Source organism: Gorilla gorilla, chromosome 12 (genome assembly GCF_029281585.2).
Source record: "Gorilla gorilla gorilla isolate KB3781 chromosome 12, NHGRI_mGorGor1-v2.1_pri, whole genome shotgun sequence".
Taxonomy (NCBI): Eukaryota; Metazoa; Chordata; class Mammalia; order Primates; family Hominidae; genus Gorilla; species Gorilla gorilla.
This window is the reverse complement of record NC_073236.2, coordinates 26,960,560-26,983,527: the sequence shown is the minus strand read 5'-3', so window position 1 is coordinate 26,983,527 and position 22,968 is coordinate 26,960,560.

Sequence of the window (22,968 nt, the reverse complement as noted above, 5' to 3'; positions counted from 1 at the left end):
TGTGTCCTCAACTAATAGCGTTCAAACTTTCTTTTGAAAGCGCAGTTTGGAAACACTCTTTTTGTAGAATCTGCAGGTGGATATTTGGAAACATCTAATGATTTCGTTGGAAACGGGAATATCTCCATATAAAATCTAGACAGAAGCATTCTCAGAAACTTCTTTGTGATGAGTGTCCTCAGCTAACAGAATTCAACCTTTCTTTTCATACAGCAGTTTGGAAACACTCTTTTTGTAGAATCTGCAAGAGGATATTTGGACAACTGTGAAGACTTCGTTGGAAACCGGAATATTTTCACATAAAATCTAGACAGAAGCATTCTCAGAAACTTCTTTGTGATGTCTGTCATCAACTATCAGAGTTCAACCTTTCTTTTGGTACAGCAGTTTGGAAACACCCTTTTTGTAGGATCTGCAAGTGGATGTTTGGATAACTGTGAAGATTTCGTTGGAAACGGGAATATCTTCATATAAAATCTAGACAGAAGCATTCTCAGAAACTTCTTTGTGATGTGTGTCCTCAACTAATATAGTTAAACCGTTCTTTTGAAAGCGCACTTTGGAAACACTCTTTTTGTAGAATCTGTAAGTGGATATTTGGAATCCTCTAATGATTTCTTTGGAAACCGGAATGTCTTCATATAAAATCTAGACAGAAGCATTCTCAGAAACTTCTTTTTGATGTGTGTCTTCAACTAACAGAGTTCAACCTTTCTTTTGATACAGCAGTTTGGAAACAGTCTTTTTGTAGGATCTGCAAGTGGATGTTTGGATAACTGTGAAGATTTCGTTGGAAACGGGAATATCTTCACATAAAATCTAGACAGAAGCATTCTCAGAATCTTCTTTGTGATGTGTGTCCTCAACTAATATAGTTAAACTGTTCTTTTGAAAGCGCAGTTTGGAAACACTCTTTTTGTAGAATCTGTAAGTGGATATTTGGAATCCTCTAATGATTTCTTTGGAAACGGGAATGTCTTCATATAAAATCTAGACAGAAGCATTCTCAGAAACTTCTTTTTGATGTGTGTCTTCAACTAACAGAGTTCATCTTTTCTTTTGATACAGCAGTTTGGAAACACTCTTTTTGTAGAATCTGCAAGTGGATATTTGGATAACTGTGGAGATTTCGTTGGAAACGGGAATATCTTCACATAAAATCAAGATGGAAGCATTCTCAGAAACTTCTTTGTGATGTGTGTCCTCAACTGACAGAGTTCAACCTTTCTTTTGAAAGCGCAGTTGGAAACACTCCTTTTGTAGAATCTGCAAGAGGATATTTGGAAACCTCGAATGATTCCGTCGGAAAAGGGAATATCTTCATATAAAATCTAGACAGAAGCATTCTCAGAAACTTCTTTGTGATGTGTGTCCTCAACTAACAGAGTTGAAGCTTTCTTTTGATAGAGCAGTTTGGAAACACTCTTTTTGGAGAATCTGTAAGTGGATAATGGGATAGCTCTAACGATTTCATTGGAAACGGGAATATCCTCCTCTAAAATCTAGACAGAAGCTCTCTCAGAAACTACATTGTGATATCTGCGTTCAAGTCACAGAGCTGAACATTCCCTTTAATAGACCACGTTTGAAACACTCTTTCTGTAGTATCTGGAAGTGGACATTTCGAGGGCATTCAGGCCTATGGAGAAAACGGAAATATATTCCCATAAAAGCGAGACAAAAGGATTCTCAGAAACTTATTTGGGATGTGTGTCTTCAACTAACAGAGTACAACATTTCTTTCGATAAAGCAGTTTGGAAACCCTGTTTTGGTAGAATCTGCAAGTGGATATTTGGATAACTGTGAAGATTTCGTTGGAAACGGGAATATCTTCATATAAAATCTATACAGAAACATTCCCAGAAACTACTTTTTGACGTGTGTCCTCAAATAACAGAGTTCAACTTCTCTTTTGATAGAGCAGTTTGGAAACACTCCTTTTGTAGAATCTGTAAGTGGATATTTGGAAATCTCTAATAATTTCGATGGAAACGGGAATATCTTCATATAAAATCTTGACAGAAGCATTGTCTGAAACTTCTTTGTGATGTGTGTCCTCAACTATTAGAGTTCAATCTTACTTTTGAAAGCGCAGCTTGGAAACCCTCTTTTTGTAGAATCTGCAGGTGGATATTTGGAAACCTCTAATGATTTCGTTGGAAACTGAAATGCCATCATATAAAATCTAGACAGAAGTATTCTCAGAAACTTCTTTCTGATGAGTGTCATCAACTATCAGAGTTCAGCCTTTCTTTTGATACAGCAGTTTGGAAACACTCTTTTTGTAGAATCTGCAAGAGGATATTTGGACAACTGTGAAGATTTCTTTGGAAACGGGAATATTTTCACATAAAATCTAGACAGAAGCATTCTCAGAAACTTCTTTGTGATGTGTGTCCTCAACTAACAGAGTTCAACTTCTCTTTTGATAGAGCAGTTTGGAAACACTCCTTTTGTAGAATCTGTAAGTGGATATTCGGAATCGCAAATGATTTCGTTGGAAACGGGAATATCTTCATATAAAATCTAGACAGAAGCATTCTCAGAAACTTCTTTGTGATGTGTGTCCTCGCCTAACAGAGTTCAACCTTTCTTTTGAAAGCGCAGTTTGGAAACACTGTTTTTGTAGAATATGTAAGTGGATATTTGGAAAACTCTAACGATTTCGTTGGAAACTGAAATGCCATCATATAAAATCTAGACAGAAGTATTCTCAGAAACTTCTTTCTGATGAGTGTCATCAACTATCAGAGTTCAGCCTTTCTTTTGATACAGCAGTTTGGAAACACTCTTTTTGTAGAATCTGCAAGTGGATATTCGGATAACTGTGAAGATTTCGTTGGAAGCGGGAATATCATCATATAAAATCTAGACAGAAGCATTCTCAGAAACTTCTTTGTGATGTGTGTCCTCAGCTAATAGAGTTAAACCGTTCTTTTGAAAGCGCAGTTTCGAAACACTCTTTTTGTAGAATCTGTAAGTGGATATTTGGAATCCTCTAATGATTTCTTTGGAAACGGGAATGTCTTCATATAAAATCTAGACAGAAGCATTCTCAGACACTTCTTTGTGATGTGTGTCCTCAACTAACGGAGTTCAACTTCTCTTTTGATAGAGCAGTTTGGAAACACTCCTTTTGTAGAATCTGTAAGTGGATATTTGGAAATCTCTAATGATTTCATTGGAAACGGGAATATCTTCATATAAAATCTAGACAGAAGCATTCTCAGAAACTTCTTGGTGATGTGTGTCCTCAACTAACAGAGTTCAACTTCTCTTTTGTTAGAGCAGTTTGGAAACACTCCTTTTGTAGAATCTGGAAGTGGATATTCGGAATCTCTAATGATTTCGTTGGAAACGGGAATATCTTCATATAAAATCTAGACAAAAGCATTCTCAGAAACTTCTTTGTGATGTGTGTCCTCAACTAAAAGAGTTCAACCTTTCTTTAGAAAGCGAAGTTTGGAAACACACTTTTTGTAGAATATGTAAGTGGATATTTGGAAACCTGTGATGATTTTGTTGGAAAAGGGAATATCGTCATATAAAATCTAGACAGAAGCATTCTAAGAAACGTCTTTGTGATGAGTGTTCTCAGCTAACAGAGTTCAACGATTCTTTTGATACAGCAGTTTGGAACCACTCTTTTTGTAGAATCTGCAAGTGGATATTTGGATAACTGTGAAGATTTCGTTGGAAACGGGAATATCTTCATATAAAATCTAGACAGAAGCATTCTCAGAAACTTCTTTGTGATGTGTGTCCTCAACTAACAGAGTTCAACCTTTCTTTTGAAAGCGCAGTTTGGAAACACTCTTTTTGTAGAATCTGGAATTGGATAATTGGATAGCTCTAACGATTTCATTGGAAACGGGAATATATTCATCTAAAATCTAGACAGAAGCACTGTCAGAAACTACTTTGTGATATCTGCATTGAAGTCACAGAGCTGAGCATTCCCTTTCATAGACCAGGTTGGAAACACTCTTTCTGTAGTATCTGGAAGTGGCATTTGAGCGCATTCAGGCCTATGGTGAAAACGCTAATATCTTCCCATAAAAACGAGACAGAAGGATTCTCAGAAACTTATTTGGGATGTGTGTCCTCAACTAACAGAGTTCAACCTTTCTTTTGATAGAGCAGTTTGGAAACCCTCTTTTTGTAGAATCTGCAAGTGGATATTTGGATAACTGTGAAGATTTTGCTGGAAACGGGAATATCTTCACAGAAAATCTATAAAGAAACATTCCCAGAAACTACTTTTTGACGTGTGTCCTCAACTAACAGAGTTCAACTTCTCTTTTGATTGAGCAGCTTGGAAACACTGCTTTTGTAGAATCTGTAAGTGGATATTTGGAATTCTCTAATAATTTCGTTGGAAACGGGAATATCTTCATATAAAATCTAGACAGAAGCATTCTCAGAAACTTCTTTGTGATGTGTGTCCTCAACTAATAGCGTTCAAACTTTCTTTTGAAAGCGCAGTTTGGAAACACTCTTTTTGTAGAATCTGCAGGTGGATATTTGGAAACATCTAATGATTTCGTTGGAAACGGGAATATCTCCATATAAAATCTAGACAGAAGCATTCTCAGAAACTTCTTTGTGATGAGTGTCCTCAGCTAACAGAATTCAACCTTTCTTTTCATACAGCAGTTTGGAAACACTCTTTTTGTAGAATCTGCAAGAGGATATTTGGACAACTGTGAAGACTTCGTTGGAAACCGGAATATTTTCACATAAAATCTAGACAGAAGCATTCTCAGAAACTTCTTTGTGATGTCTGTCATCAACTATCAGAGTTCAACCTTTCTTTTGGTACAGCAGTTTGGAAACACCCTTTTTGTAGGATCTGCAAGTGGATGTTTGGATAACTGTGAAGATTTCGTTGGAAACGGGAATATCTTCATATAAAATCTAGACAGAAGCATTCTCAGAAACTTCTTTGTGATGTGTGTCCTCAACTAATATAGTTAAACCGTTCTTTTGAAAGCGCACTTTGGAAACACTCTTTTTGTAGAATCTGTAAGTGGATATTTGGAATCCTCTAATGATTTCTTTGGAAACCGGAATGTCTTCATATAAAATCTAGACAGAAGCATTCTCAGAAACTTCTTTTTGATGTGTGTCTTCAACTAACAGAGTTCAACCTTTCTTTTGATACAGCAGTTTGGAAACACTCTTTTTGTAGGATCTGCAAGTGGATGTTTGGATAACTGTGAAGATTTCGTTGGAAACGGGAATATCTTCACATAAAATCTAGACAGAAGCATTCTCAGAATCTTCTTTGTGATGTGTGTCCTCAACTAATATAGTTAAACCGTTCTTTTGAAAGCGCAGTTTGGAAACACTCTTTTTGTAGAATCTGTAAGTGGATATTTGGAATCCTCTAATGATTTCTTTGGAAACGGGAATGTCTTCATATAAAATCTAGACAGAAGCATTCTCAGAAACTTCTTTTTGATGTGTGTCTTCAACTAACAGAGTTCATCTTTTCTTTTGATACAGCAGTTTGGAAACACTCTTTTTGTAGAATCTGCAAGTGGATATTTGGATAACTGTGGAGATTTCGTTGGAAACGGGAATATCTTCACATAAAATCAAGATGGAAGCATTCTCAGAAACTTCTTTTTGATGTGTGTCCTCAACTGACAGAGTTCAACCTTTCTTTTGAAAGCGCAGTTGGAAACACTCCTTTTGTAGAATCTGCAAGAGGATATTTGGAAACCTCGAATGATTCCGTCGGAAAAGGGAATATCTTCATATAAAATCTAGACAGAAGCATTCTCAGAAACTTCTTTGTGATGTGTGTCCTCAACTAACAGAGTTGAAGCTTTCTTTTGATAGAGCAGTTTGGAAACACTCTTTTTGGAGAATCTGTAAGTGGATAATGGGATAGCTCTAATGATTGCATTGGAAAAGGGAATATCCTCCTCTAAAATCTAGACAGAAGCTCTCTCAGAAACTACTTTCTGATATAGGCATTCAAGTCACAGAGCTGAACATTCCCTTTCATAGACCAGGTTTGAAACACTCTTTCTGTAGTATCTGGAAGTGGACATTTCGAAGGCATTCAGGCCTATGGTGAAAACGGAAATATATTCCCATAAAAGCGAGACAGAAGGATTCTCAGAAACTTATTTGGGATGTGTGTCTTCAACTAACAGAGTACAATATTTCTTTTGATAAAGCAGTTTGGAAACCCTGTTTTGGTAGAATCTGCAAGTGGATATTTGGATAACTTTGAAGATTTCGTTGCAAAGGGGAATATCTTCATATAAAATCTAGACAGAAGCATTCTCAGAAACTTCTTTGTGATGTGTGTCCTCTACTAACAGAGTTCAACTTCTCTTTTCATAGAGCAGTTTGGAAACACTCCTTTTGTAGAATCTGTAAGTGGATATTTGGAAATCTCTAATGATTTCGTTGGGAACGGGAATATCTTCATATAAAATCTAGACAGAAGCATTCTCAGAAACTTCTTTGTGATGTGTGTCCTCAACTAATAGAGTTAAACCGTTCTTTTGAAAGCGCAGTTTGGAAACACCATTTTGTAGAATCTGTAAGTGGAAATTTTTTGAATCCTCTAATGATTTCTTAGGAAACGGGAATATCTTCATATAAAATCTAGACAGAAGCATTCTCAGAAACTTCTTTGTGATGTGTGTCCTCAACTAACAGAGTTCAACTTCTCTTTTGATAGAGCAGTTTGGAAACACTCCTTTTGTAGAATCTGTAAGAGGAAATTTGGAAATCTCTAATGATTTCGTTGGAAAAGGGAATATCTTCATATAAAATATAGACAGAAGCATTCTCAGAAACTTCTTTGTGATGTGTGTCCTCAACTAACAGAGTTCAACTTCTCTTTTGATAGAGCAGTTTGGAAACACTCCTTTTGTAGAATCTGTAAGTGGATATTCGTTATCTCTAATGATTTCGTTGGAAACGGGTATATCTTCATACAAAATCTAGACAGAAGCATTCTCAGAAACTTCTTTGTGATGAGTGTCCTCAGCTAACAGAATTCAACCTTTCTTTTGATACAGCAGTTTGGAAACACTCTTTTTGTAGAATCTGCAGGAGGATATTTGGACAACTCTGAAGATTTCATTGGAAACCGGAATATTTTCACATAAAATCTACACAGAAGCATTCTCAGAAACTTCTTTCTGATGTGTGTCATCAACTATCAGAGTTCAACCTTTCTTTTCGTACAGCACTTTGGAAACACCCTTTTTGTAGAATCTGGAAGTGGATGTTTGGATAACTGTGAAGATTTCGTTGGAAACGGGAATATCTTCATATAAAATCTAGACAGAAGCATTCTCAGAAACTTCTTTGTGATGTGTGTCCTCAACTAATATAGTTAAACCGTTCTTTTGAAAGCGCAGTTTGGAAACACTCTTTTTGTAGAATCTGTAAGTGGATATTTGGAATCCTCTAATGATTTCTTTTGAAACGGGATGTCTTCATATAAAATCTAGACAGAAGAATTCTCAGAAACTTCTTTGTGATGTGTGTCCTCAACTAACAGAGTTCAACTTCTCTTTTGATAGAGCGGTTTGGAAAAACTCCTTTTATAGAATCTGTAAGTGGATATTTGGAAATCTCTAATGATTTCGTTGGAAACGGGAATATCTTCATATAAAATCTAGACAGAAGCATTCTCAGAAACTTCTTTGTGATGTGTGTCCTCAACTAACAGAGTTGAAGATTTCTTTTGATAGAGCATTTTGGAAACACTCTTTTTGGAGAATCTGTAAGTGGATAATGGGATAGCTCTAACGATTTCATTGGAAACGGGAATATCCTCCTCTAAAATCTAGACAGAAGCTCTCTCAGAAACTACTTTGTGATATCTGCATTCAAGTCACAGAGCTGAACATTCCCTTTCATAGACCAGGTTTGAAACACTCTTTCTGTAGTATCTGGAAGTGGACATTTCGAGCGCATTCAGGCCTATGGTGAAAACGGAAATATATTCCCATAAAAGCGAGACAGAAGGATTCTCAGAAAGTTATTTGGGATGTTTGTCTTCAACTAACGGAGTACAACATTTCTTTTGATAAAGCAGTTTGGAAACCCTGTTTTGGTAGAATCTGCAAGTGGATATTTGGATAACTTTGAAGATTTCGTTGGAAAGGGGAATATCGTCATATAAAATCTAGACAGAAGCATTCTCAGAAACTTCTTTGTGATGTGTGTCCTCAACTAACAGAGTTCAACTTCTCTTTTCATAGAGCAGTTTGGAAACACTCCTTTTGTAGAACCTGTAAGTGGATATTTGGAAATCTCTAAAGATTTCGTTGGAAACGGGAATATCTTCATATAAAATCTAGACAGAAGCATTCTCAGAAACTTCCTTGCGATGTGTGTCCTCAACTAACAGAGTTCAACCTTTCCTTTGAAAGCGCTGTTTGGAAACACTGTTTTGGTAGAATCTGTAAGTGGATATTTGGAAACCTCTAAAGATTTCGTTGGAAACCGGAATACCTTCATTTAAAATCTAGACAGAAGTATTCTCAGAAACTTCTTTCTGATGACTGTCATCAACTATCAGAGTTCAACCTTTCTTTTGTTACAACAGTTTGGAAACAACCTTTTTGTAGAATCTGCAAGTGGATGTTTGGATAATTGTGAAGATTTTGTTGGAAACGGGAATATCTTCATATAAAATCTAGACAGAAGCATTCTCAGAAACTTCTTTGTAATGTGTGTCCTCCACTAATAGTGTTAAACCGTTCTTTTGAAAGCGCAGTTTGGAAACACCATTTTGTAGAATCTGTAAGTGGATATTTGGAATCCTCTAATGATTTCTTTGGAAACGGGAATGTCTTCATATAAAATCTGGACAGAAGCATTCTCAGAAACTTCTTTGTGATGTGTGTCCTCAACTAACAGAGTTCAACTTCTCTTTTGATAGAGTAGTTTGGAAACACTCCTTTTGTAGAATCTGTAAGTGGATATTTGGAAATCTCTAATGATTTCGTTGGAAACGGGAATATCTTCATATAAAATCTAGACAGAAGCATTCTCAGAAACTTCTTAGTGATGTGTGTCCTCAACTTACAGAGTTGAAGCTTTCTTTTGATAGAGCAGTTTGGAAACACTCTTTTTGGAGGATCTGTAAGTGGATAATGGGATAGCTCTAACGATTTCATTGGAAACGGGAATATCCTCCTCTAAAATCTAGACAGAAGCTCTCTCAGAAACTACTTTGTGATATCTGCATTCAAGTCACAGAGCTGAACATTCCCTTTCATAGACCAGGTTTGAAACACTCTTTTTGTAGTAACTGGAAGTGGACATTTCGAGGGCATTCAGGCCTATGGTGAAAACGGAAATATATTCCCATTAAAACGAGACAGAAGGATTCTCAGAAACTTATTTGGGATGTGTGTTCTCAACTAACAGAGTTCAACTTTCTTTTGATAGAGCAGTTTGGAAACCCTCTTTTTGTAGAATCTGCAAGTGGATATTTGGATAACTGTGAAGATTTCGTTGGAAACGGGAATATCTTCATATAAAATCTATACAGAAACATTCCCAGAAACTACTTTTTGACGTGTGTCCTCAAATGACAGAGTTCAACTTCTCTTTTGATAGAGCAGTTTGGAAACACTCGTTTTGTAGAATCTGTAAGTGGATATTTGGAAATCTCTAATAATTTCGTTGGAAACGGGAATATCTTCATATAAAATCTGGACAGAAGCATTCTCAGAAACTTCTTTGTGATGTGTGTTCTCAACTAATAGTGTTCAATCTTTCTTTTGAAAGCGCAGTTTGGAAACCCTCTTTTTGTAGAATCTGCAGGTGGATATTTGGAAACCTCAAATGATTTCTTTGGAAACGGGAATATCTTCATATAAAATCTAGACAGAAGCATTCTCAGAAACTTCTTTGTGATGTGTGTCCTCACCTAACAGAGTTCAACCTTTCTTTTGAAAGCGCTGTTTGGAAACACTGTTTTTGTAGAATATGCAAGTAGATATTTGGAAAACTCTAACGATTTCGTTGGAAACCGAAATGCCATCATATAAAATCTAGACAGAAGTATTCTCAGAAACATCTTTCTGATGAGTGTCATCAACTATCGGAGTTCAGCCTTTCTTTTGATACAGCAGTTTGAAAACACTCTTTTTGTAGAATCTGCAAGAGGATGTTCTGATAACTGTGAAGATTTGATTGGAAACGGGAATATCATCATATAAAATCTAGACAGAAGCATTCTCAGAAACTTCTTTGTGATGTGTGTCCTCAACTAATAGAGTTAAACCGTTCTTTTGAAAGCGCAGTTTGGAAACACTCTTTTTGTAGAATCTGTAAGTGGATATTTGGAATCCTCTAATGATTTCTTTGGAAACGGGAATGTCTTCATATAAAATCTAGACAGAAGCATTCTCAGAAACTTCTTTGTGATGTGTGTCCTCAACTAACAGAGTTCAACTTCTCTTTTGATAGAGCAGTTTGGAAACACTCCTTTTGTAGAATCTGTAAGTGGATATTTGGAAATCTCTAATGATTTCGTTGGAAACGGGAATATCTTCATATAAAATCTAGACAGAAGCATTCTCAGAAACTTCTTTGTGATGTGTGTCCTCAACTAACAGAGTTCAACTTCTCTTTTGATTGAGCAGTTTGGAAACACTCCTTTTGTAGAATCTGTAAGTGGATATTCGTTATCTCTAATGATTTCGTTGGAAACGGGAATATCTTCATATAAAATCTAGACAGAAGCATTCTCAGAAACTTCTTTGTGATGTGTGTCCTCAACTAACAGAGTTCAACCTTTCTTTAGAAAGCGAAGTTTGGAAACACTCTTTTTGTAGAATATGTAAGTGGATATTTGGAAACCTCTAATGATTTTGTTGGAAAAGGGAATATCGTCATATAAAATCTAGACAGAAGCATTCTAAGAAACGTCTTTGTGATGAGTGTTCTCAGCTAACAGAGTTCAACGATTCTTTTGATACAGCAGTTTGGAAACACTCCTTTTGTAGAATCTGTAGGTGGGTATTTGGAAAGCTCTATTGATTTTGTTGGAAACGGGAATATCTTCATACAAAATCTAGACAGAAGCATTCTCAGAAACTTCTTTGCGATGTGTGTCCTCAACTAACAGAGTTCAACCTTCCTTTTGAAAGCGCAGTTTGGAAACACTGTTTTTGTAGAATCTGTAAGTGGATATTTGCAAACCTCTATAGATTTCGTTGGAAACCGGAATACCTTCATATAAAATCTAGACAGAAGTATTCTCAGAAACTTCTTTCTGATGAGTGTCATCAACTATCAGAGTTCAACCTTTCTTTTGTTACAGCAGTTTGGAAACAACCTTTTTGTAGAATCTGCAAGTGGATGTTTGGATAACTGTGAAGATTTCGTTGGAAACGGGAATATCTTCATATAAAATCTAGACAGAAGCATTCTCAGAAACTTCTTTGTGATGAGTGTCCTCAGCTAACAGAATTCAACCTTTCTTTTGATACAGCAGTTTGGAAACACTCTTTTTGTAGAATCTGCAGGAGGATATTTGGACAACTCTGAAGATTTCGTTGGAAACCGGAATATTTTCACATAAAATCTAGACAGAAGCATTCTCAGAAACTTCTTTCTGATGTGTGACATCAACTATCAGAGTTCAACCTTTCTTTTGGTACAGCTCTTTGGAAACACCCTTTTTGTAGAATCTCTAAGTGGATGTTTGGATAACTGTGAAGATTTCGTAAGAAACGGGAATATCTTCATATAAAATCTAGACAGAAGCATTCTCAGAAACTTCTTTGTGATGTGTGTCCTCAACTAATATAGTTAAACCGTTCTTTTGAAAGCGCAGTGTGGAAACACTCTTTTTGTAGAATCTGTAAGTGGATATTTGGAATCCTCTAATGATTTCTTTGGAAACGGGAATGTCTTCATATAAAATCTAGACAGAAGCATTCTCAGAAACTTCTTTGTGATGTGTGTCCTCAAATAATAGAGTTCAACTTCTCTTTTGATAAAGCAGTTTGGAAACACTCCTTTTGTAGAATCTTTAAGTGGATATTTGGAAATCTCTAATGATTTCGTTGGAAACTGGATTATCTTCATATAAAATCTAGACAGAAGCATTCTCAGAAACTTCTTTGTGATGTGTGTCCTCAACTAACAGAGTTGAAGATTTCTTTTGATAGAGCACTTTGGAAACACTCTTTTTGGAGAATCTGTAAGTGGATAATGAGATAGCTCTAACGATTTCATTGGAAACGGGAATATCCTCCTCTAAAATCTAGACAGAAGCTCTCTCAGAAACTACTTTGTGATATCTGCATTCAAGTCACAGAGCTGAACATTCCCTTTCATAGACCAGGTTTGAAACACTCTTTCTGTAGTATCTGGAAGTGGACATTTCGAGGGCATTCAGGCCTATGGTGAAAACGGAAATATATTCCCATAAAAGCGAGACAGAAGGATTCTCAGAAAGTTATTTGGGATGTGTGTCTTCAACTAACGGAGTACAACATTTCTTTTGATAAAGCAGTTTGGAAACCCTGTTTTGGTAGAATCTGCAAGTGGATATTTTGATAATTTTTGAAGATTTCGTTGGAAAGGGGAATATCGTCATATAAAATCTAGACAGAAGCATTCTCAGAAACTTCTTTGTGATGTGTGTCCTCAACTAACAGAGTTCAATTTCTCTTTTCATAGAGCAGTTTGGAAACACTCCTTTTGTAGAACCTGTAAGTGGATATTTGGAAATCTCTAAAGATTTCGTTGGAAACGGGAATATCTTCATATAAAATCTAGACAGAAGCATTCTCAGAAGCTTCTTTGCGATGTGTGTCCTCAACTAACAGAGTTCAACCTTTCCTTTGAAAGCGCTTTTTGGAAACACTGTTTTGGTAGAATCTGTAAGTGGATATTTGGAAACCTCTAAAGATTTCGTTGGAAACCGGAATACCTTCATTTAAAATCTAGACAGAAGTATTCTCAGAAATTTCTTTCTGATGAGTGTCATCAACTATCAGAGTTCAACCTTTCTTTTGTTACAGCAGTTTGGAAACAACCTTTTTGTAGAATCTGCAAGTGGATGTTTGGATAATTTTGAAGATTTTGTTGGAAACGGGAATATCTTCATATAAAATCTAGACAGAAGCATTCTCAGAAACTTCTTTGTAATGTGTGTCCTCAACTAATACTGTTAAACCGTTCTTTTGAAAGCGCAGTTTGGAAACACCATTTTGTAGAATCTGTAAGTGGATATTTTTTGAATCCTCTAATGATTTCTTTGGAAACGGGAATGTCTTCATATAAAATCTAGACAGAAGCATTCTCAGAAACTTCTTTGTGATGTGTGTCCTCAACTAATAGAGTTCAACTTCTCTTTTGATAGAGCAGTTTGGAAACACTCCTTTTGTAGAATCTGTAAGTGGATATTTGGAAATCTCTAATGATTTCATTGGAAACGGGAATATCTTCATATAAAATCTAGACAGAAGCATTCTCAGAAACTTCTTTGCGATGTGTGTCCTCAACAAACAGAGCTCAGCTTCTCTTTTGATAGAGGAGTTTGGAAACCCTCCTTTTGTAGAATCTGCAAGTGGATATTTGGAATATCTAATGATTTCGTTGGAAACGGGAATATGTTCATATAAAATCTAGACAGAAGCATTCTCAGAAACTTCTTTATGATGAGTGTCCTCAGCTAACAGAATTCAACCTTTCTTTTGATACAGCAGTTTGGAAACACTCTTTTTGTAGAATCTGCAAGTGGATGTTTGGATAACTGTGAAGATTTCATTGGAAACGGGAATATCTTCATATACAATCTAGACAGAAGCATTCCCAGAATCTTCTTTGTGATGTGTGTCCTCAACTAACAGAGTTGAAGCTTTCTTTTGAAAGAGCAGTTTGGAATCACTCTTTTTGGAGAATCTGTAAGTGGATAATTGGATAGCTCTAACGATTTCATTGGAAACGGGAATATCCTCCTATAAAATCTAGAAAGAAGCTCTCTCAGAATCTACTTTGTGATATCTGCATTCAAGTCACAGAGCTGAACATTCCGTTTCATAGACCAGGTTTGAAACACTCTTTCTGTAGTATCTGGAAGTGGATATTTCGAGGGCATTCAGGCCTATGGTGAAAACGGAAATATATTCCCATAAAAGCGAGACAGAAGGATTCTCAGAAACTTATTTGGGAAGTGTGTCATCAACTAACAGAGTACAACATTTCTTTTGATAGAGCAGTTTGGAAACCCTGTTTTGGTAGAATCTGCAAGTGGATATTTGGATGACTTTGTAGATTTCGTTGGAAAGGGGAATATCGTCATATAAAATCTAGACAGAAGCATTCTCAGAAACTTCTTTGTGATGTGTGTCCTCTACTAACAGAGTTCAACTTCTCTTTTCATAAAGCAGTTAGGAAACATTCCTTTTGTAGAATCTGTAAGTGGATATTTGGAAATCTCTAATGATTTCATTGGAAACGGGAATATCTTCATATAAAATCTAGACAGAAGTATTCTCAGAAACTTCTTTGTGATGTGTGTCCTCAACTAATAGAGTTAAACCGTTCTTTTGAAAGCGCAGTTTGGAAACACTCTTTTTGTAGAATCTGTAAGTGGATATTTGGAATCCTCTAATGATTTCTTTGGAAACGGGAATGTCTTCATATAAAATCTGGACAGAAGCATTCTCAGAAACTTCTTTGTGATGTGTGTCCTCAACTAACAGAGTTCAACTTCTCTTTTGATAGAGCAGTTTGGAAACACTCCTTTTGTAGAATCTGTAAGTGGATATTTGGAAATCTCTAATGATTTCGTTGGAAACGGGAATATCTTCATATAAAATCTAGACAGAAGCATTCTCAGAAACTTCTTAGTGATGTGTGTCCTCAACTAACAGAGTTGAAGCTTTCTTTTGATAGAGCAGTTTGGAAACACTCTTTTTGGAGGATCTGTAAGTGGATAATGGGATAGCTCCAACGATTTCATTGGAAACGGGAATATCCTCATCTAAAATCTAGACAGAAGCACTCTCAGAATCTACTTTGTGATATCTGCATTCAAGTCACAGAGCTGAACATTCCCTTTCATAGACCAGGTTTGAAACACTCTTTTTGTAGTAACTGGAAGTGGACATTTCGAGGGCATTCAGGCCTATGGTGAAAACGGAAATATATTCCCATAAAAACGAGACAGAAGGATTCTCAGAAACTTATTTGGGATGTGTGTCCTCAACTAACAGAGTTCAACTTTCCTTTGATAGAGCAGTTTGGAAACCCTCTTTTTGTAGAATCTGCAAGTGGATATTTGGATAACTGTGAAGATTTCGTTGGAAACGGGAATATCTTCATTTAAAATCTATACAGAAACATTCCCAGAAACTACTTTTTGACGTGTGTCCTCAAATAACAGAGTTCAACTTCTCTTTTGATAGAGCAGTTTGGAAACACTCCTTTTGTAGAATCTGTAAGTGGATATTTGGAAATCTCTAATAATATCGTTGGAAACGGGAATATCTTCATATAAAATCTTGACAGAAGCATTCTCAGAAACTTCTTTGTGATGTGTGTTCTCAACGAATAGAGTTCAATCTTTCTTTTGAAAGCGCAGTTTGGAAACCCTCTTTTTGTAGAATCTGCAGGTGGATATTTGGAAACCTCAAATGATTTCTTTGGAAACGGGAATATCTTCATATAAAATCTAGACAGAAGCATTCTCAGAAACTTCTTTGTGATGTGTGTCCTCACCTAACAGAGTTCAACCTTTCTTTTGAAAGCGCAGTTTGGAAACACTGTTTTTGTAGAATATGTAAGTGGATATTTGGAAAACTCTAACGATTTCGTTGGGAACCGAAATACCATCATATAAAATCTAGACAGAAGTATTCTCAGAAACTTCTTTCTGATGAGTGTCATCAACTATCGGAGTTCAGCCTTTCTTTTGATACAGCAGTTTGGAAACACTCTTTTTGTAGAATCTGCAAGTGGATGTTCGGATAACTGTGAAGATTTCGTTGGAAACGGGAATATCATCATATAAAATCTAGACAGAAGCATTCTCAGAAACTTCTTTGTGATGTGTGTCCTCAACTAATAGAGTTAAACCGTTCTTTTGAAAGCGCAGTTTGGAAACACTCTTTTTGTAGAATCTGTAAGTGGATATTTGGAATCCTCTAATGATTTCTATGGAAACGGGAATGTCTTCATATAAAATCTAGACAGAAGCATTCTCAGAAACTTCTTTGTGATGTGTGTCCTCAACTAACAGAGTTCAACTTCTCTTTTGATAGAGCAGTTTGGAAACACTCCTTTTGTAGAATCTGTAAGTGGATATTTGGAAATCTCTAATGATTTCATTGGAAACGGGAATATCTTCATATAAAATCTAGACAGAAGCATTCTCAGAAACTTCTTTGTGATGTGTGTCCTCAACTAACAGAGTTCAACTTCTCTTTTGATAGAGCAGTTTGGAAACACTCCTTTTGTAGAATCTGTAAGTGGATATTCGTTATCTCTAATGATTTTGTTGGAAACGGGAATATCTTCATATAAAATCTAGACAGAAGCATTCTCAGAAACTTCTTTGTGAAGTGTGTCCTCAACTAACAGAGTTCAACCTTTCTTTAGAAAGCGAAGTTTGGAAACACTCTTTTTGTAGAATATGTAAGTGGATATTTGGAAACCTCTAATGATTTTGTTGGAAAAGGGAATATCGTCATATAAAATTTTGACAGAAGCATTCTAAGAAACGTCTTTGTGATGAGTGTTCTCAGCTAACAGAGTTCAACGATTCTTTTGATACGGCAGTTTGGAAACACTCTTTGTGTAGAATCAGGAATTGGATAATTGGATAGCTCTAACGATTTCATTGGAAACGGGAATATCTTCATCTAAAATCTAGACAGAAGCACTGTCAGAAGCTACTTTGTGATATCTGCATTCAAGTCACAGAGCTGAGCATTCCCTTTCATAGACCAGGTTAGAAACACTCTTTCTGTAGTATCTGCAAGTGGGCATTTCGAGCGCATTCAGGCCTGTGGTGAAAACGGTAATATCTTCCCATAAAAACGAGACAGAAGGATTCTCCGAAACTTATTTGGGATGTGTGTCCTCAACTAACAGAGTTCCACCTTTCTTTTGATAGAGCAGTTTGGAAACCCTCTTTTTGTAGAATCTGCAAGTGGATATTTGGATAACTGTGAAGATTTCGTTGGAAACGGGAATATCTTCATATAAAATCTATACAGAAACATTCCCAGAAACTACTTTTTGACGTGTGTCCTCAACTAACAGAGTTCAACTTCTCTTTTGATTGAGCAGTTTGGAAACACTGCTTTTGTAGAATCTGTAAGTGGATATTTGGAATTCTCTAATAATTTCGTTGGAAACGGGAATATCTTCATATAAAATCTAGACAGAAGCATTCTCAGAAACTTCTTTGTGATGTGTGTCCTCAACTAACAGAGTTCAACCTTTCTTTTGATACACCAGTATGGAAAAACTCTTTTTGTAGTATCTGCAATTGGATATATGGATTAAGATTTCATTGGAAACGTGGATATCTCTATATAGAATCTAGACAGAAGCATTCTCAGAACCTTCTTTGTCATGTGTATCCTCAACTAACAGAGTTCAACCTTTCTTTTGAAAGCGCAGTTGGAAACACTCGTTTTGGAGAATGTGTAAGTGGATAATGGGATAGCTCTAACGATTTCATTGGAAACGGGAATATACTCCTCTAACATCTAGACAGAAGCTCTCTCAGAAACTACTTTGTGATATCTGCATTCAAGTCACCGTGCTGAACTTTCCCTTTCATAAACCAGGTTTGAAACACTCTTTCTGTAGTATCTGGAAGTGGACATTTCGAGGGCATTCAGGCCTATGGTGAAAACGGTAATATATTCCCATAAAAGCGAGACAGAAGGATTCTCAGAAACTTATTTGGGATGTGTGTCTTCAAATAACAGACTACAACATTTCTTTTGATAAAGCAGTTTGGAAACCCTGTTTTGGTAGAATCTGCAAGTGGATATTTGGATAACTGTGAATATTTCGTTGGAAAGGGGAATATCGTCCTATATAATCTAGACAGAAGCATTCTCAGAAACTTATTTGTGATGTGTGTCCTCAACTAACAGAGTTCAACTTCTCTTTTCATTGAGCAGTTTGGAAACACTCCTTTTGTAGAATCTGTAAGTGGATATTTGGAAATCTCTAATGATTTCGTTGGAAACGGGAATATCTTCATATAAAATCTAGACAGAAGCATTCTCAGAAACTTCTTTGCGATGTGTGTCCTCAACTAACAGAGTTCAACCTTTCTTTTGAAAGCGCAGTTTGGAAACACTCTTTTCGTAGAATCTGTAAGTGGATATTTGGAGTCCTCTAATGATTTCTTTGGAAACGGGAATGTCTTCGTATAAAATCTAGACAGAAGCATTCTCAGAAACTTCTTTGTGATGTGTGTCCTCAACTAACAGAGCTCAGCTTCTCTTTTGATAGAGCAGTTTGGAAACACTCCTTTTGTAGAATCTGTAAGTGGATATTTGGAATCTCTAATGATTTCGCTGGAAACGGGAATATCTTCATATAAAATCTATACAGAAGCATTCTCAGAATCTTCTTTGTTATGAGTGTCCTCAGCTAACAGTATTCAAACTTTCTTTTGATACAGCAGTTTGGAAACACTCTTTTTGTAGAATCTGCAAGAGGATATTTGGACAACTGTGAAGATTTTGTTGGAAACGGGAATATTTTCACATAAAATCTAGACAGAAGCATTCACAGAAACTTCTTTTTGATGTGTATCTTCAACTAACAGAGTTCAACCTTTCTTTTGAAAGCGCAGTTTGGAAACACTCTTTTTGTAGAATCTGTAAGAGGATATTTGGAAACCTCTAATGATTCAGTTGGAGATGGGAATATGTTCGTATAAAGTCTAGACAGAATCATTCTCAGAAACTTCTTTGTGATGTGTGTCCTCAACTAACAGAGTTGAAGCTTTCTTTTGATAGAGCAGTTTGGAAACACTCTTTTTGGAGAATCTGTAAGTGGATAATTGGATATCTCTAACGATTTCATTGGAAAAGGGAATATCCTCCTCTAAAATCTAGACAGAAGCTCTCTCAGAAACTACTTTGTGATATCAGCATTCAAGTCACAGAGCTGAACATTCCCTTTCATAGACAGGTTTGAAACACTCTTTCTGTAGTATTTGGAAGTGGACATTTCGAGGGCATACAGGCCTATGGTGAAAACGGAAATATATTCCCATAAAAGCGAGCAGAAGGATTCTCAGAAACTTATTTAGGATGTGTGTCTTCAGCTAACAGAGTAAAACATTTCTTTTGATAAAGCAGTTTGGAAACCCTGTTTTGGTAGAATCTGCAAGTGGATATTTGTATAACTAGGAAGATTTCGTTGGAAAGGGGAATATCGTCATATAAAATCTAGAGAGAAGCATTCTCAGAAACTTCTTTGTGATGTGTGTCCTCAACTAACAGAGTTCAACTTCTCTTTTCATAGAGCAGTTTGGAAACACTCCTTTTGTAGAATCTGTAAGTGGATATTCGGAAATCTCTAATGATTTCGTTGGAAACGGGAATATCTTCATATAAAATCTAGACAGAAGCATTCTCAGAAACATCTTTGCGAATGTGTGTCCTCAACTAACAGAGTTCAACCTTTCTTTTGAAAGCGCAGTTTGGAAACACTGTTTTTGTAGAATCTGTAAGTGGATATTTGGAAACCTCTAAAGATTTCGTTGGAAACCGGAATACCTTCATATAAAATCTAGACAAAAGTATTCTCAGAAACTTCTTTCTGATGAGTGACATAAACTATCAGAGTTCAACCTTTCTTTTGATACAGCAGTTTAGAAAGAACCTTTTTGTAGAATCTGCAGGTGGATGTTTGGATAACTGTGAAGATTTCGTTGGAAACGGGAATATCTTCATATAAAATCTAGACAGAAGCATTCTCAGAAACTTCTTTGTAATGTGTGTCCTCAACTAGTACTGTTAAACCGTTCTTTTGAAAGCGCAGTTTGGAAACACCATTTTGTAGAATCTGTAAGTGGATATTTTTTGAATCCTCTAATGATTTCTCTCGAAACGGGAATGTCTTCATATAAAATCTAGACAGAAGCATTCTCAGAAACTTCTTTGTGATGTGTGTCCTCAACTAATAGAGTTCAACTTCTCTTTTCATAGAGCAGTTTGGAAACACTCCTTTTGTAGAATCTGTAAGTGGATATTTGGAAATCTCTAATGATTTCATTGGAAACGGGAATATCTTCATATAAAATCTAGACAGAAGCATTCTCAAAAACTTCTTTGCGATGTGTGTCCTCAACAAACAGAGCTCAGCTTCTCTTTTGATAGAGGAGTTTGGAAACCCTGTTTTGTAGAATCTGCAAGTGGATATTTGGAATATCTAATGATTTCGTTGGAAACGGGAATATGTTCATATAAAATCTAGACAGAAGCATTCTCAGAAACTTCTTTGTGATGAGTGTCCTCAGCTAACAGAATTCAACCTTTCTTTTGATACAGCAGTTTGGAAACACTCTTTTTGTAGAATCTGCAAGTGGATGTTTGGATAACTGTGAAGATTTCGTTGGAAACGGGAATATCTTCATATACAATCTAGACAGAAGCATTCCCAGAAACTTCTTTGTGATGTGTGTCCTCAACTAACAGAGTTGAAGCTTTCTTTCGAAAGAGCAGTTTGGAATCACTCTTTTTGGAGAATCTGTAAGTGGATAATTGGATAGCTCTAACGATTTCATTGGAAACGGGAATATCCTCCTCTAAAATCTAGAAAGAAGCTCTCTCAGAATCTACTTTGTGATATCTGCATTCAAGTCACAGAGCTGAACATTCCGTTTCATAGACCAGGTTTGAAACACTCTTTCTGTAGTATCTGGAAGTGGACATTTCGAGGGCATTCAGGCCTATGGTGAAAACGGAAATATATTCCCATAAAAGCGAGACAGAAGGATTCTCAGAAACTTATTTGGGAAGTGTGTCTTCAACTAACTGAGTACAACATTTCTTTTGATAAAGCAGTTTGGAAACCCTGTTTTGGTAGAATCTGCAAGTGGATATTTGGATGACTTTGTAGATTTCGTTGGAAAGGGGAATATCGTCATATAAAATCTAGACAGAAGCATTCTCAGAAACTTCTTTGTGATGTGTGTCCTCTACTAACAGAGTTCAACTTCTCTTTTCATAAAGCAGTTAGGAAACATTCCTTTTGTAGAATCTGTAAGTGGATATATGGAAATCTCTAATGATTTCGTTGGAAACGGGAATATCTTCATATAAAATCTAGACAGAAGCATTCTCAGAAACTTCTTTGCGATGTGTGTCCTCAACTAACAGAGTTCAACCTTTCTTTTGAAAGCACAGTTTGGAAACACTGTTTTTGTAGAATCTGTAAGTGGATATTTGGAAACCTCTGAAGATTTCGTTGGAAACCGGAATACCTTCATATAAAATCTAGACAGAAGTATTCTCAGAAACTTCTTTCTGATGAGTGTCATCAACTATCAGAGTTCAACCTTTCTTTTGATACAGCAGTTTGGAAACACCCTTTTTGTAGAATCTGCAAGTGGATGTTTGGATAACTGTGAAGATTTCGTTGGAAACGGGAATATCTTCATATAAAATCTAGACAGAAGTATTCTCAGAAACTTCTTTGTGATGTGTGTCCTCAACTAATAGAGTTAAACCGTTCTTTTGAAAGCGCAGTTTGGAAACACCCTTTTTTTAGAATCTGTAAGTGGATATTTGGAATCCTCTAATGATTTCTTTGGAAACGGGAATGTCTTCATATAAAATCTGGACAGAAGCATTCTCAGAAACTTCTTTGTGATGTGTGTCCTCAACTAACAGAGTTCAACTTCTCTTTTGATAGAGTAGTTTGGAAACACTCCTTTGGTAGAATCTGTAAGTGGATATTTGGAAATCTCTAATTATTTCGTTGGAAACGGGAATATCTTCATATAAAATCTAGACAGAAGCATTCTCAGAAACTTCTTAGTGATGTGTGTCCTCAACTAACAGAGTTGAAGCTTTCTTTTGATAGAGCAGTTTGGAAACACTCTTTTTGGAGGATCTGTAAGTGGATAATGGGATAGCTCCAACGATTTCATTGGAAACGGGAATATCCCCATCTAAAATCTAGACAGAAACTCTCTCAGAAACTACTTTGTGATATCTGCATTCAAGTCACAGAGCTGAAAATTCCCTTTCATAGTCCAGGTTTGAAACACTCTTTTTGTAGTAACTGGAAGTGGACATTTCGAGGGCATTCAGGCCTACGGTGAAAACGGAAATATATTCCCATAAAAACGAGACAGAAGGATTCTCAGAAACTCATTTGGGATGTGTGTCCTCAACTAACAGAGTTCAACTTTCCTTTGATAGAGCAGTTTGGAAACCCTCTTTTTGTAGAATCTGCAAGTGGATATTTGGATAACTGTGAAGATTTCGTTGGAAACGGGAATATCTTCATTTAAAATCTATACAGAAACATTCCCAGAAACTACTTTTTGACGTGTGTCCTCAAATAACAGAGTTCAACTTCTCTTTTGATAGAGCAGTTTGGAAACACTCCTTTTGTAGAATCTGTAAGTGGATATTTGGAAATCTCTAATAATTTCGTTGGAAACGGGAATATCTTCATATAAAATCTTGACAGAAGCATTCTCAGAAACTTCTTTGTGATGTGTGTTCTCAACGAATAGAGTTCAATCTTTCTATTGAAAGCGCAGTTTGGAAACCCTCTTTTAGTAGAATCTGCAGGTGGATATTTGGAAACCTCAAATGATTTCTTTGTAAACGGGAATATCTTCATATAAAATCTAGACAGAAGCATTCTCAGAAACTTCTTTGTGATGTGTGTCCTCAACTAATAGAGTTCAACTTCTCTTTTGATAGAGCAGTTTGGAAACACTCCTTTTGTAGAATCTGTAA